This window comes from Macaca nemestrina, unplaced genomic scaffold (assembly GCF_043159975.1).
Source record: "Macaca nemestrina isolate mMacNem1 unplaced genomic scaffold, mMacNem.hap1 Scaffold_50, whole genome shotgun sequence".
Taxonomy (NCBI): Eukaryota; Metazoa; Chordata; class Mammalia; order Primates; family Cercopithecidae; genus Macaca; species Macaca nemestrina.
Window position 1 is genome coordinate 427508 of NW_027257686.1, and position 16516 is coordinate 444023.

The 16516-nt window shown below is 33.7% G+C and overlaps 1 long non-coding RNA gene across 1 annotated transcript in view; it reads right to left on the reverse strand.

Moving 5' to 3' along the window:
• Nucleotides 1-16516, reverse strand: part of LOC139361443 (uncharacterized) — a 286740-nt gene that overhangs the window by 210623 nt on the left and 59601 nt on the right. The gene's annotated exons all lie outside the window — the stretch shown is intronic.

The window sequence follows — 16516 nt, forward strand, 5'->3', positions numbered from 1 at the left end:
AAACCTCTCTGCAAATAAACTAAAAAATCCAGAAGAAATAGGTAAATTCCTGGACACATACACCCTCCCAAGACTAAACCAGGAAGAAGCTGAATCCCTGAATAGAAAATAACAAGTTCTGAAATTGAGGTAGTATTTAATACCCTACCAACAAAAATAAGCCCAGGACCAGATGGATTCACAGCAGAATTCTACCAGAAATGCAAATAGGAGCTGGTACTATTCCTTCTGAAACTATTCCAAACAATTGAAAAGGAGGAACTACTCCCTAACTCATTTCATGAAGTCAGTATCATCCTGATACCAAAACTAGGAAGAGACACAACAGAAAAAGAAAACTTCAGGCCAATATCCTGGATTAACATGATCCAAAAATCCTCAATAAAATACTGGCAAAGCAAATCCAGCAGCACATCAAAAAATTTATCCACCATGATCAAGTCAGCTTAATCCCTGGGATGCAAGGCTGGCTCATCATACATAAATCAATAAACATAATCCATCACATAAACAGAACCAAGGACGAAAACCACATGATTATCTCAGTAGTTGCAGAAAAGGCCTTTGATAAAATTCAACATCCCTACATGTTGAAAACTCTCAACAAACTAGGTATTGATGGAACATACCTCAAAAACAAGAGCTGTTTATGACAATCCCACAGCCAGTATCATATTGAATGGGCAAAGACTGGAATCATTCCCTTTGAAAATCAGTACAAGACAAAGATGACCTCTTTCACCACTCCTATTCAACCTAATATTAGAAGTTCTGGCCAGGGCAATCAGGCAAGAGAAAGAAATAAAGGGTATTCAAATAGGAAGAGAGAAAATCAAGTTGTCTCTGTTTGCAGATGACATAATTTTATACTTACAAAACCCCGTCATCTCAGCCCCAAAACTCCTTAAACTGGAATTTGTATACCAATAAGAGCATAAAGATGGGAGAGGGAAATAAGCTAGACAGAAGCAAATCTGGTATTAATATACATAGCACTGTTATAAACTAAGATGTTAATTGTTATCCTCCCAGGACAATCACAAGAAAATCACTCAAATATTACAGTAAAAGAAAAAAGGAATTTAAATGGTCTTCTATAAAATATATATTTAATACAAAAGAAGACAGTAATAGGCAAAAAGAGAAACTAAAAAGACATTATACATATAGAAAACAATAACAAAGTGGCAGAAGTAAATCTTATGTTGTCTGTAGTCACATTAAATATAAATAGACTTCAAATGAAATCAAACTGGTAGAAGGGATTTTTAAAAAATAATTCAACTATATATTGTCTGCTAAAGCAAACTTTAGATTTAAAGCTACAGTAGTTTCAAAAAATAAGAATGAAAAAACGTAGGCCATGCAAACAGTAACCAAAGATAACTGATCAACTATACTAATACAAATTTTTTTCTTAAAAAAAAAAGAGGTAACAAGAGACAGAGACATAAATAGTCAAGCCATGACAAATATGAAATAATAAATATTTATGCATCTAAAAACAGAGAACCAAAGCACTTAAAGCAAAAATTGACAAAATTAAAGAAAAAGACAATTCAACAATAACATAGACTTTAGTACCCCACTTTCAATAATGTATAGAGAAATTTGATTTAAATTTAACAAGGAAATAGAAAACTTCATCAACACTAGAAACCTGCTAGACCTAATAGTTCTAATCTATAGAATACTCCATCCAACATTAATGTATACACACTCATAAACTCATGTAAAACAGTCTCCAGAATTAGCCATATGTTAGTCTATAAAATAAGTTTCAGCAAATTTAAAAGAACTGAAATTGTGCAAATATGTTCTCTGGCAATAATGAAATTAAACTAGAAGTAAATACAATAAGAAAATTTGGGAAATACACAGATATGTGGCCATTAAACAACACACTCCTTAAAGAAAAATTAGTCAAAGAATAAATCACAAGTGATATTAAAAATATTCTGAGATTCAGGGAGGCAGAGCAAGAAGGCAGAATGGAAGATTTCACCAATATTTTTCATCTTCAAGAACCCCAATTCAACAACTATCTACATAAAAAAGCACCTTCATAAGAACCAAAAATCAAGCGAGAACTAACAGTACCTGGCATTAACGTCATATTGCTAATAGATGCACCAAAGACATAGGAGAAACAGTCTTTGTTTTTTGTGAAAGAAAATACTCTAGAGTCTTAAATAAATTTGAAAGGCAGTCTAGACCACAAGGACTGCAATGCCTAGGTGAATCCTGGTGCTGAACTGGGCCCAAAGCCAGAATGCTGAGGAGGCCCGACAGCTACTTAAACATCGGCTGGGGTGACTAAGGGAGTGCTGACATCATTTCTCCTGTAACCCAAGGATTTATTAATACAAGTTGCAGCTCCAAAAGAGAACCCTTTATTCCACTTGAGGAGAAAAGAAGGAAGAGTGGGGAGGACTTTGCCTTGCATCTTAGATACAAGCCCAACCACAGTGGAATAGAATGTCAGTCAGAGTCTGAGGCCCCCTTTCTAGGCCCTTGCCCTGAACATTTCTAGACACAGCACAGGACCGAAGGGAACCTGCTGCCTTGAAGGGAAGGACCCCATCTTAGCAGGCTTCATCACCTGGTAACTGAAGAGCCCTTGGGGCCTAAATGACCAGCAGTAATACCCAGGTGGTACATTGAAAGCCTTCGGTGAGACTCTGAGACTTGCTGGCTCAGATATTTCTGGTTAAGAAAGGTGGAGTGAAACATAAAGGATATGTTTGCATTGCATCTTAGGCACCAGCTCAGTCATAGGGGGCTAGAGCACCATGTGGGCTCTTGAGGTCCCTGATTCCATGTGTTGGCTCTTGGAAAGCATTTCTGAACCTGCCATGGATCAGAAGGGAGCCCACAGCCCTGAAGGGTGAGTCCCAGGCCAGGCAGCATTTACCACAAGATGACTGAAGAGCCCTTGGCCATCAAGGGAACATTGGCAGTAGTCTGGCAGAACTTCCCATGGGACTGTGGTGGGGGTGCCCTGATGGGAAGGACACAGGTCTGGATGGCTTTGCCACCTGCTGATTGTAGAGCTCCAGGACCTTGAGCAAACATATGTGGTAACCAGGCAGCGATTACAGAAACCCTTGGGCAAGACTCCGTGCTGTACTGACAGCAGGCCTGACCCAGTGCAGTTCTTCTGGTGGTAGCTACAGCAGTGCTTGTTGCACTCCACCCCCACATTTAGGTGGCTCATAACAGAGAGAGAGAGACTCCATTTGTTTGGGAGAAAGTAAGAGAGGAGAACAAGTGTGTCTATTTGGTAATCCAGAGAATTCTTCCAGACATAGCCCAAGATCATGAAGGGGGTAGCTCTACAAATCTGCAAGACCAACAGCATTACTGGACTTGGGGTGCCCCATAAGGCCAACAGAGCTTAGACCATAACACCCAAGTCCTTTAAAAAATCTGGAAAGCTTTCCTAAGAAGGAAGGATATTGAAAAGCATTCTTTTCAGGACTATGATAAATACCTAACTGCTAAAGACTACAATAAATACCTAACTCTTAAATGCTCAGACCCCAAAGAACATCTACTAGCATCAATACCATCCAGGAAACTCTGACTTTGCCAAATGAACTATACAAGGCATGAGGGACCAATTCTGGAAAAACAGAGATATGTGACCTTTCAGAAACAGAATTCAAAATAGCTGTGTTGAGAAAACTCAGAGTCATTCATAACACAGAGAAAATTTATCTTATGCGGTCAGATAGATTTAACAAAGGGATTGAATTAATTTTTAAAAATTCAAGCAGAATTCTGGTGATGGAAAATGCAACTGGCATACTGAAAGATGCATCAGAATCTTTTAATAGCAGAATTAATTGAGCAGAAGAAAGAAGAAGTGAGCTTGAAGACAGGCCATTTGAAAATACATGGTCAGAGGACGTAAAAAGAAAAAGGAATAACGAGACAATTAAGCATGCCTACAGAATCTAGAAAACAGTCTCAAAAAAGAAAATCTAAGAGTTATTGGCTTTAAAGAGAAGGTAAAGAAAGAGATAGGGGTAGAAAGTTTATTCAAAATGATTATATCAGAGAAATTTTCAAACCTAGAGAAATATGTCAATGTCCAAGTGCAGGAAGGTTATGAAACATCAAGCAGATTTAACCCAAAGAAGACAACCTCAAGGCATTTAATAATTAAACTCTCAAAAGTCAAGAGTAAAGTAAAGAGTAAAAGCATCTAGAGCAAAGTAACAAATATACAATGGAGTTCCAACACATCTGGAAGCAGACTTTTCAGTATAAACCTTATAGGTCATGAAAGAGTGACATGACATATTAAGGTGCTGAAGGGAAAAAAAAACAAAAACCTTTCACCGTACACTAATATGTCTGATGAAAATATCCTTCCAATATGAAAGAGAAATAAAGGCATTCATTCCCAAACAAGCAAAACTCTACCAAACATTTATAGAAGAGCTGATACTATTCATACTCAAACTGTTTCCAAAAAATGAAGGAGGAGAAAATACTTCCAAACTCATCCTACAAGGCCAGATATAACCCTGATTTAAAAAAAAAAAAAAAAAAAAAAAAAAAAAACAGACATAGACACATCACAAAAAGAAAACTAAAGGTCAATATCTCTAATGATGATTGATGTAAACATCCTCAATAAAATACTAGCAAATTGAATTTAACAATACAATAAAAAGATTATTCATCATGACCAAATGGGATTTATCCCAGAGATGCAAGGATGGTTTAACATACACAAATCAATCAATGTGATAACTCATATCTACAGAATGAATGACAAAAGCTATTTGATTGTATCAATTGATGTTGAAAAGCATTTGATAACATTCAATATCTTTTCATGATTTAAAAATACCCTTAAAACAATGGATATAGAAGGAAATACATCAACATACTACAAGTCATATAGGACAGACCCATAGCTAGTATCACACAAAATGTGGAAAAACTGAAATGCTGTCCTCTAAGATCTGGAGAATGACAAGGATGCCCACTTTTACCATAGTTATTCCACATAGTATTAGAAGTTCTAGCTAGAGCAATGACACAGGTGGAAGAACTAAAGGACATCCAACTGGAAAGAAAGAAGTCAAATTATCCTTGTTTGAAGACGATATGATTTTACATTTAGAAAAACCTATAAATACCCCCCAAAAATTTAGAACTGAAAAACAAATTCATTACAATTGTGGGATAAAAATTAACATGCAAAAATTAGTAGCATCTGTATATGTCAACAGGAAACAATTTGAAAAAGAAATCAAGAAAGTCATCCTGTTTACCATAGCCACAATAAAATTAAATATATAAGTATATAGGAATTTACTTAACCAAAAAAGTGAAAGATCTCTACAATAAAAATTGTAAAACACTGATGAAAGTGATTGAAGAGGATGCCAAAAATAGAAAGACATTCCATATTCATAAATTGGAATAATTAATATTGCTAAAATATCCATACTATCCAAAGATATCTATGGATTTAATATAATCCCTATCAACACACAAATGTCATTGGTCACAGAAATAGAAAAAAAATCCTAAAATTGATATGGAACCACAAAAGACCCAGAATAGCCAAAACTATCTAAAGCAAAAAGAGTAAAACAGGAGAAATAACATTATCTGACTTCAAATTATACTACAGAATTATAGTAATAAAAACAGCATGGTACTGGCATAAAAACAGACATATACATCAATGGAACAGAACAGAAAACCCAAAAATGAATTCACACATCTTCAGTGAACTCATTTTTGAGAAAGGTGCCAAGAACATACAATGGGGAAAAGATAGCCTCTTTAATAAACGGTTCTGGGAAAACTAGACTTCCATATGCAGAAGAATGAAACTAGACCCCTATCTCTTGTCATACACAAAAATCAAATCAAAGTAATTTAAAGACCTTAAGTCTAAGACCTCAAACTATGAAACGACTACAAAAAAATTAGAAACACTTTCCAAGACATCATTTCAGGCAAATCTTGAGTAATACCCCACAAGCACAGGCAACCGAATCAAACATGGACAAACAGAATCACATCAAGATAAAAAGCTTCTGCACGGCAATGAAAACAATCAACAAAGTGAACAAACAACCCACAGAATGGGAGAAAATATTTGAAAACTACCTACCTGACAAGGGATTAATAACCAGAATACATAATTCTGGAAAAAATCTAATAATCATATTGAAAAATGGGCAAAAGATTTGAATAGACGTTTCTCAGAAGAAGACGTACAAATGACAAATAGAAACATGAAAATGTGTTCAAAAGCATTGATGATCAGAGAAATGCATATAAAAACTAAAATGAGATATCATCTCACTCCAGTTACAATGTCTTTTATCCAAAAGACAGGCAATACCAAATGCTGGTGAGGATGTGGAGAAAAGGGACCCCCTCATAGCCTGTTGTTGGGACCATAAACTAGTACAACCACTGTGGAAAACAGTTTGGAGATTCTCAAAAAACTAAAAACAGCTACTATATGATCCAGCAATCCAACTGGTATGTTTATACCCAAAAGAAATCAGTATATCAAAGAGATATCTGCACTCCCATGTTTATTGTAACACTATTCACAACAGCCAAAAGTTGGGTCCAACCTAAGTGGCCTAAGGTTGGATGGATGAAGAAAATATGGTACTTATAACACAGTGGAGTACTATACATTCATTAAAAAAATAAGATCTTGTCATTTGCAACAACCTAGATGGAATTAGAGGTCATTATGTTAAGTGAAATCAGTCAGGCACAGAAAGACAAATATCACAAGTTCTCACTTACTGTGGGATCTAAACATCAAAACAATTGAACTCATGAAGACAGAGAGTAGAATGATTATAACCAGAGGCTGGGAAGGGTAGTGGGGGGTGGGGTGAGGTGGAAATGGTTAATGGGTACCCCTAAAAAAACAGAAAGAACATACAAGACCTAGTATTTGATAGCACAACAGAGTGACTATAGTCGATAAGAATTTAATTGTACATGGAAAAATAATTAAAACAGTATAATTGAATTTCTTGTAGCACAAAGAATAAATTCTTGAGGGGATGGATACCCCATTTTTATGACATGATTATTATGCATTGTATGCCTCTATCTCATGTACCTCATAAATATATACATCTATCATGTACCTACTAAAATTAAAAATAAAAAATAGTAAAAAAAATGGTTGCTAAAACAATATTTTGAGATGAATGAAAGCAAATACACAACATAAAGAAATTATTTGGTGTGGTTAAAGCAAGGCTGAAAGAAATTTAGAGCTTTCTATTTTTTTTTTTAAGAAAGATTTTAAATCAATAACCTAATACTCTACCTACAAAACCTTTCGAGTTTTTTTCTAGATAAGAGAAAACTAAATTTAAAGCAAGTAGAAGAACTAGTGAAAATTAGAGTAGGAGTTAATACAATGGAAAATAGAAAGATAGTATAGAGAAAACAAATAAAAATAAAAGTTGGTTCTGTGAAACTATTTTTAAATCATTAACTTTTAACTAGTCTGAAAAAGAAAACAAACAGAAAAGTCAGTTTTTAAACAGGAGTGGAAAATAGGAAATTATTTCCAAACTTATGAAATAAAATGGAGTATAAGTGAATAAAATGAACATTTTTGTACCAGCAAAGTAGATAACTTACATGAAATGCAAAAAATTCTGGAAAGACTTAAACCACTGAAACTAAATTAAGGGGAAATAAAAAAAGTCTGAATAGACTTATGAGAAGTAGAGCAATTTAAATAGTAATAAAAAATAATTTAAAATAAAAACTTTCCACAATGAAAACCCATGAACAGATGGCTTCACTTGTGAATTCCACCAAACATTTGAAGAAGAATTAACACCGATATTTTACAAACTCTTCCAAAACGAGAAAGGAGGGAGGCACTTTTCAACTGTGAGACCAGTTTTACCCTAACACCAAAAACAGCAAAGGACATCACAAGAAAATAACACCACGGAATAACATTCATTATGATCATAGATGCTGAAATCAATAAAATGCTAGCCAAGGGAGTTCAGCAACATAGAAGAAGTTACATATTATAAGCAAATGGGTACATTGAATGTGTCCATTGAATCACCCTTGCATTATTCCTTAAACGCAAGGGTGAGGCAATGCGGACAAATATATTAGTATAATATATTAATAATATAAACTTCGCCGGGCACAGTGGCTCACACCTGTAATCCCAGCATTCTGAGAGGCTGAGACAGGCGGATCACGAGGTCAGGAGATCGAGACCATCCTAGTTAACACGGTGAAACCCCATCTCTACTAAAAAAAATACACACACAAAAAAAAATTTCGCCAGGTGTGGTGGCCCATGCCTGTAGTCCCAGCTACTTGGGGGGCTGAGGCAGGAAAATGGCGTGAACCCGCGAGGTGGAGTTTACAGTGAGCCAAGATCGCGCCACTGCACTCCAGTCTGGGCGACAGAGCGAGACTCGTCTCAAAACAAAACAAAACAAAAAACCACACACACAAAAAACAGAAAGCTTACCTCCTCACAACAGGAAAAAAAAATAAAAAGTTTAAAGACGTTCACACTTGCCACTTCTATTTAACATTGTAGTGGGAGACTACATTCAGTAAAAAATAGGTGCAAAAATAAAAAAATCCAGATTTTGAAAAGCAAAAAGTAAAACTACCTCTATTTAAAAATGACATGATCCTGTATGTAGAAAATTCTAAGGAATAAAATACAAAAATTATTTCAGCAAGGTTGCAGGACAAAATATCAAGATAAAAATAAACTATTTCTATAACCAGCAATAAACAAACTGATAATGAAATTAAGAAAATAGCATCAAAAAGAATAAAATACCTTGAAATGAACTTGTTGACACACATGAAAGACTTATATTACACAATGAAAACTTGAAAACATCATTTAATGAAAATAAAGATGATATTATTAAAAGGAAAAACCATGTTCATGGTCTAGACTTAATTTTGTTTAGAAAGTGTTAAAAATTAATCTACAGATTCACTGTAAACCCTCTTAAAATCTCAACTTTTTTCCAGAAATTGATAAATTGATCTTAAAATTCATATGGAAATGCAATGAAGCAAGAGTAGCCTAAATAATCTTGAATAAATGAAATAAATAAATCTTGGAGGAGTTACAGTTTTAAACTTTAAATCCTACTGCAAAGCTACAGTGGTGGTACTAACATAAAGATAGATATGTAAATCATGCAGAAGATTGAGAGTTCAGAAATAAATCTTTATATTTGCATTCAATTGATTTTTCAAAAGGATGTCAAGACAATTCAAAATGAAAAGAACATTCTTTTTCAATAAATAGTGCTAGAAAACCTGGCTATTTACATGGAAAAAAATTAAACTGGACCATTACCTCACGCTATACACAAAAACTCACTGAAAATGTATCACTTATATAAACATAAAAACTAAAATTATAAAACTCTTAAAAATATAGGCATAAAATGTCATGACCTTAAAATAAGTTTTTTACATATGATACCAAAACACAAGCTTTGTACAAAAAAAGGATAAACTAAATTTTATCAAAATTTAAAATATTAATGCTTCAAAGGACATCATCAAGAAAGTATAAAGACAACTCAAAGAATGGGTGAGAATATTTGAAAAGCAAAAACCAAAAAAACCCCAAGAATTCTCATTTAAGCACAATGAGATGCCACTGCACACCTATTAGAATGGCCAAAACCAAAACTACTGGTAATACCAAATGTTGGAGAGGATGTGGAGCAAGATACACTTCCATTAATTACTGGTAAGAACAAAATTTTGAAAAAGCCATTTTCCAAACATCACTTTGAAACAGCCCTTTGGAAAGCAATTTGGCAGTTTCTTACAAAACTAAACATAGTCTTACCATATAATCTGACAATCTCATCACTTCAAATTTACCCAAAGAAGTTGAAAACTTATGTACACACAAAAATCTACACATAGATGCTTATAGTAGCTTTATTAATATTTGCAAAAACTGGAACCAACTAAGATGCCCTTCAGTAGGTGAAGAGATTAATCAACTGTGGTACTTCTGGACAATGAAATATTGTTCAGCACCAAAAACAAATGAGCTATTCATGAAGGATGAAAAGACATGAAGGAAACTTAAAATGTATATTAAGTAAAATGAGTCAATCTTAAAAGGCTGCATACTGCATGATTCTAACTATGTGACATTCTAGAAAGGCAAAACCAGAGAGACAAAAAAAGAAAAACAGTGGTTGTCAGGGGTTGAGGAGGACGTAGGAATGAATAGGCAGACACAGAGGATTTTTAGAATGGTGAAGCTGGTTGGTAGGATGCTAGAATGGTGGATAAATATGATTATACATTTGTCTAAACTCAAAGAATTTTTCAGGTAGCCTGTAATTATTGAGGTATGACATCAAGAATGAACCCTAATTTATAGTATGGACTTGGGATAATTATGATATGTCAATGTAGGTTCATCAGTTTTAACAAATGTACCACTCTGATGAGGAATATTCATAATGGAGGAGGCTATGCAAGCGTGAGGGCAGGGAGTATATAGGAAATCCCTGTATCTTTTACTCAATATTCCTATGAACCTAAAATTGCTGTAAAAAATAAAGTTAAAGTGTATTTGAAAATAATAATATAAAAGACATAAATGTTCATAACAGTATTATTAATAATTGGCCTAAGGTGGATATCCCAAATGTCCTTCAAATGACAAATGAATAAGCAAAATGTGGTACATTCATACAATGAAATGTTATTCAGAAATAAAAAGAATGAGTTACTAATGCAACCTATGACATGGACAAACCTTGAAAGAAAGTGAAAGAAATTAGGTACAAAAGATCACAAATTGTATTATTTAAATTATATGGAATATCCAGAATAGCCAAATCCATATAACTAGAATGTAGATCAGTAATTTCTAATGACTGAGTGGGGAATGCAGAATGGAAAATGATGGCTAATAAGTACACGGTTTCTTTTTGGGATGGTGAAATTTTGTTTGAATTAAATAGTGGTGGTGGTTACACAACTCTTGAATATCTGAAATCACTGAAGTTCACACTTTAAAAGAGTGAATTTTATGGTATGTAAATTACATCTCATTTTTAAAAATCTAAGAAGGGGAAAAAATGAAGAAAAAAAAGATTCATCCTTTAAGTAAGTCTTACTCAAGCTTTGTCTCCTCCAGTAAACCAACCCTTATCTTGCCCATATGACATGCCTTCTCCAAGTCCATTTGGACAGGAGTTGATTATCTCAACACAAAGGTTTATGGTATAGCTTGATCAGAAGTAATACAATTGATCATCTCATGAGATTTTTTTCTAAACCTTTTATTCATTTACTTTAAGTCAAATATTGGTTGGATACATTAGGTATTCTTACATGTCCTTAAGTTGGGGACAAGTAGCCCTGACAATCTTATCACAATGTGTTGTAATTTGCTCACTGTCCTTCAAAATGCTGCCATGCTTTTTAATCCTACTGATACTTCAGTGGGTATAAGATTCTGGGGAAGTTTGTATCACCATCTTATGATACTATAGGCATATATTCAAGGATTAATGATTAGAAACAGATATATGGTAGCTAATATTTTTCTCAAAGAAAGCACCTCTCAAATTTGACACTATTGTCAAATTATTCCACTTTGTTTTTAAGACTCAATAATTACAGACTAGCTGAAAAATTTTCAGTGAGAGTTCTACTACCAAGAAGACATACGGGTGAATCACATCTACTTTCTGCCATGAAATGTTTAGTAGAGACCAAACTCTTTCCAAAGGGTCAGCTGCAGGACAAAATACAGAAAGACAAACTATGGATGTGTTTGACCACTACTCTGTGCCCTTTTTGCTCAGTCACATTTCGCTTAAATTTCCTTTTAAATAATGTAGGACACATTATCAGTTTTCTGATTATCTCTGTAATGAATAATTTCCCATCAACCAATATTTTATGAATTCCTTGTATGCCATCATATTCAATCAGGTTCTGTATCTTATAAATACAGCTCCCATAATACTTCTCATGCCTGTCTTCTTTATTCCATTTATACATCCTACTTTCTGAGTTTAGTTTCTTTTACTCTTTGACCTTATTTGTTGGAAGCATGGAATTTCGAGTCACAAAGGTTTGTATTCTGGCTCTACAATCATTAGGTGTGTGACTTTAAGGAAAACACTTTATTTACTATCACTGCCAGGAATCTTCCTAAAACATCACAGCCCATCACTGTCATCATCAGGAAACTCATGTAACTATTTTTTACTCTTTAAGGAACACATCATCCCAATGTTGTACATACTAATATAAATCAGATAAAACTGTGGAAGCTGTAGAAATCATTTTGCAAACCTGTTGTAAGCAATTCGACACTCTAAGAAAATCCTAAGTGAAATAATGCAACCCTGTCATATGTATAGATGAAAAATTGCATATGAGAATATAATAATTTCATCATTTCAGCCATGCACATATAGTTTTATATAGGTAATATACAAACATTATCAAAATATCAAGTGTCAAAATAAAACAATGAAATTATATTGGATCAAATCAAATTAAATGTTTAATTTTAGGAAAAAATATTCCGTAGTATATAAGACTAAACTGCTAATATTTAATCTAATAAAATAGCTTTCCCAATCATTTTACCATGCTTTATTTAAAAAAAAAAAAGGATAGACACTTTGTTTCTTCCCTTTCCATATTTTCCTCACTGGTATAAAATAAAATTCTCTATGTTATATACCCTGTTTCACTACCATTGTGATTTTGCTGGGCTTTTAAAAACTCTCACTATATGGTTTTGAGATCTTAATGTCAGATACTGTAAAACTCATCTCTCTGGATTTTGTATTTAGTCACATATATAAAATATTATTATACTTTATCCAGAGTAGCTGGAGAAAGGATCTTCTGATGGTTTCTGTCTGCCTTTGAAAGGAAGTCTTAGATGCCACTTTAAATTAAGAGTTGAGGTAGATGTTTTATTATGCTCATTTCACAGATAATAAAACTAAGGCTCTGAGAGAATCAGTGACTTTTCCAGGACCAGACAATGAATCAGTATGAAGGAAATTGGAATTTATTCTTCAGATCTAATGTGATGTACAGCATACTAGGAGCTTTTGCATGTTAATCAGTTCACATTTTAAAACCATATTTAAACAGGTAGAAAGATAATCAAGGATAAATATAATGAGGACTTGTAAAATGAAAATAATTACAGCATTAATGCTAATTTTTCAAAATGAAGTGAAGTCACAAAATTGTTAGTTAAACATAAATCCATCTTTTTGTTATTTTCAGCACAAAAGAAGATCAAGGAAAATATAGTTCTTCAGCTTGGGGCATAGCAGTGATGATTTTCTTATTTTATTTATGTTCAAGCTTTTTTCAAAGAGGGATTAAAGCTACTAAATGATGAATTGAATAGAAAACTAGAACACTTTAACTCATCTTTTGCTTTTGTCTTATTTGTCAAGTGAAATGACCACTGGACTAAAATAGTAGTGCAAACACTAATATAGGAGAAAGTGCCCCAAGATCATGCTCAAGATTGGTCAGGAGATGTAAGGTGAGTAACTAACTGTTTCAAGTCCCTCAGCCGACAAATTTGATGCTAGAACGAAAGACCTAGTAAGCAAGATTTCTTATGGCTGTTGATGATTATTGATTGTTATTGAGAATAGGATAAAAAACTCTGAAAATTGGTAAACAAAATCTTGATTTTTCACAGTGTATACTAAAAATAAAGTAAATAAACTGGGGATTGTATCATTTAATGTAGATCCTGGAAAATATTCTAGAATCAAGAACTACTAGGCATAAGCTGGGTTGGTATGAATGCATACTATCACATTAACCCATTCATTTCCTTGGGAAATAGATTGGTAGATATAAAAAATCTAACTGTGGTAGTCATGCTTATCAGAAAGGCATTTGATCGTATTTCTTATGAGATACTTGTAGCTACAAGAAAATTAAAGGTGAAATGTAACAGCAATTTATTGAATCAGAAATCAATTGGGTGACTTTACCTAAATGTGAATAGAATTGTGATCAACTGGCTAGGTGATTTCTCATGGTTATCTCAAGATTCCATATAAAGATTGTTCTGCCTAATCTATTTTTATAGCTCTTTGGTAACAACAGAGAGGTCATTTATCTAAGTGACAGGTGGCAAACAGCAAATTTGATGTATAAACTGATATATGACTTGAATAGTGAATTTGAAATGGTGATGGGCTCAAAACCATGCAGTATAAATATACCATCCAAGTAAATAAATGTGATGTCATAACTTAAGTCCTAAAAATAGAGGTAGGGCAGTTACAACTCAGACAGTATTAATTTTTTTTCTAACAGTCATAGATGATTGGAAGATATTACCATTGTAAGAGAATAAAGGAATAAGACATTTGAATAAAAGTAGAAGATATGCATCTTCTCCTTTATGAAGAATATAAGTATTCTGCTTGCAACATATATATTTTGAAATAATCAACAGCAGGCAACACACAGGTGACAAGGATTGTGTTAACAACTATGTAATCCAAAGATTTCAGGAAGGAATAAAATAAAGCATAGAAATTCAAGAACTGTAAGAGAGGAACAACGAATGTACAAGTATAAGGACTGCATTTCAAATGAGTTAGGGACCAAACAAGAATATTCTTCTTGTCTTAAGACATCACAATAAAATGAAATATGGTTAATGCCTAAAAACATATCAATTTGAGGAAAGAAAGAGGGAAAGAAATAAAGAAAGGAAGGAAAAAGAAAAAGAAAAAGGAAGAAGAAGAGGAAGAGAGAGAAAGAAAGAAAGAAAGAAAGAAAGAAAGAAAGAAAGAAAGAAAGAAAGAAAGAAAGAAAGAAAGAAAGAAAGAAAGAAAGGAAGAAAGAAAGAAAAAGAAAGAAAGAAAGAAAGAAAAAGAAAGAAAGAAAGAAAGAAAGAAAGAGAAAGAAAGAAGGAAAAGAAAGGAAAGAAGGAAGGAAGGAAAGAAGGAAGGAAGGAAAGAAGGAAGGAAGGAAGGGAAGAAAGAAAGAAAGAAAGAAAGAAAGAAAAAGAAAGAAAGAAAAAGAAAGAAAGGAAGGAAGGAAGAAAGGAAGGAAGGGAAATAAAGAAAAACAAGAAATCACCTACTAGTTGGCTTGGAGCTATAATATTTCAGGTATCATGAAATGTTTTATACACATTTTTATTTTGTTATTTATTCCTCAAAGCTCATCCATTTTTATTAAGAAATTAAAAGAAAAATGTAAAAAGGTTGTGTTAGCTTCTCAAGGGCATATGACTTGTAAGTAGCAGAGTTGATCTTGGAATTCTGGTTGTATCAGGTCCCTCTGTGGATTACTATGAGCTAGAACCAGTTCATATTACTCTTTACAGTCAAAATATCCAACATTCTCCCCCCACCAAGTCTATACTGAGGATCAAAGATATGGAATTGATCACAGAAGTTGGCAAGCATTGCCTTTTCCCCTCAGTTTGGCACCTACAACCTATAAGAAAGTTGCCTAGTCATGTGATTGAAATTGAACTTAAAGACAAAAGAGACACATACTGTTCTGAAGAGAAGAGTTAAGTTCAATAATTTACACACATAGTATTTTTACATTCATTGGCTTTCTCTCCCTGCAATCATGGGAGACAGGTTGTCATCTTCTATATAAAGGAATCACAACTATGTTATTTCCCATAGATTCAACTAATTAGATATAGAATTGTGACCACTACTTAATTCATTTGAAAATCAGTTACATGCCTTTTCACTTATATACAGGACAATTTAATACATTTATTAATAAAATATGTTTAGTATATTTATGAATTACATTATAATGTACACAAAAGAAACAGAAAAAATAAAACTACAAATGAAGCACAGTTTTGACACAATAAGATTAAACTTGTTCTCAACATAATTGCCCATGAGAGAGAGAGAGAGAGAGAGAGAGAGAGATTTTTTTTTTCTTAGAGTTTTACTCCCATCACCCAAGCTGAAGTGCCACGGAATGATTTTGGCTCACTGCAACCTCTACCTCCCAGGCTCAAGTGATTCTCCTGCCTCAGCCCGCCAAGTAACTGGGACTGCAGGTGTGCTCCACTAGGCCCAGCTATTTTGTTTGTTCGTTTGTTTGTTTTTGGTAGAGACAGGGTTTCACCACACAGCCCACACTGATCTCAAACTCCTAGGCTCAAAGGATCAGCCCACTTCGGCCTCCCAAAATTCTGGGACTACAAGTGTGAGTCACCATGACTGGCCTGCACTTGATATATTTCAAAATGGTTTTCTAGTTTATTTGAAATATGATGTTCTGAATGTTTTCCTAAATTGCTTTTGTCATCCTGATATCCTTTCTTCAAATTCTGTGGTTTTTATGAGCACACGATGGTTGTCAAATGTTACCTATTTTAGGCATATGGCATATCATTGAGGTCGAAGTTTACTGAGTTCAATACTGGGTCAATTTTTGAGTATTATTATCTTATCAT